This window comes from Myzus persicae, unplaced genomic scaffold, assembly GCF_001856785.1.
Source record: "Myzus persicae strain clone G006 unplaced genomic scaffold, MPER_G0061.0, whole genome shotgun sequence".
NCBI classification, from domain to species: domain Eukaryota; kingdom Metazoa; phylum Arthropoda; class Insecta; order Hemiptera; family Aphididae; genus Myzus; species Myzus persicae.
This window is the reverse complement of record NW_019101568.1, coordinates 1,894,466-1,894,958: the sequence shown is the minus strand read 5'-3', so window position 1 is coordinate 1,894,958 and position 493 is coordinate 1,894,466.

Below are 493 nucleotides of genomic sequence, written 5' to 3'. Positions count from 1 at the left end.
ACATATAATATAATGTGAGTACCTACCTACCTGCCATAATAGTTAGATATTTTATGAACCTTGCAATATTCTTATTTCTCAGTGAATTGATCACATCATCGCATTAGCTCATAATTCAATTTGTATACACTTTTTATCATTGTTAAATATTAATACTTGTGACAAATAGAATTTATAAGACATAAAAACAATTTATATTTAGTACCTACTAATCGGTTGACATAATAATCATGATGTCATTATTTCATTGGTTTTGACATAATGATAAATTGCTAAGAATAATGTGGTGAACAAAATATAGGTATAGGTAAGTACTCCTACTCAATTCGGAGCAGTACATTAAGAAATATATTTTATTCCCTGAAATATTTTGTTTTTTGTTAATCCACCGAAAAAGAGTAGCGCATCTTCAGCTCTTTGTAGCTCGCCTGGAAATATACCCACACGCCATCGTCGTCGTGGTGTTGCGGTGAAAATTCTTATTAATATTCAT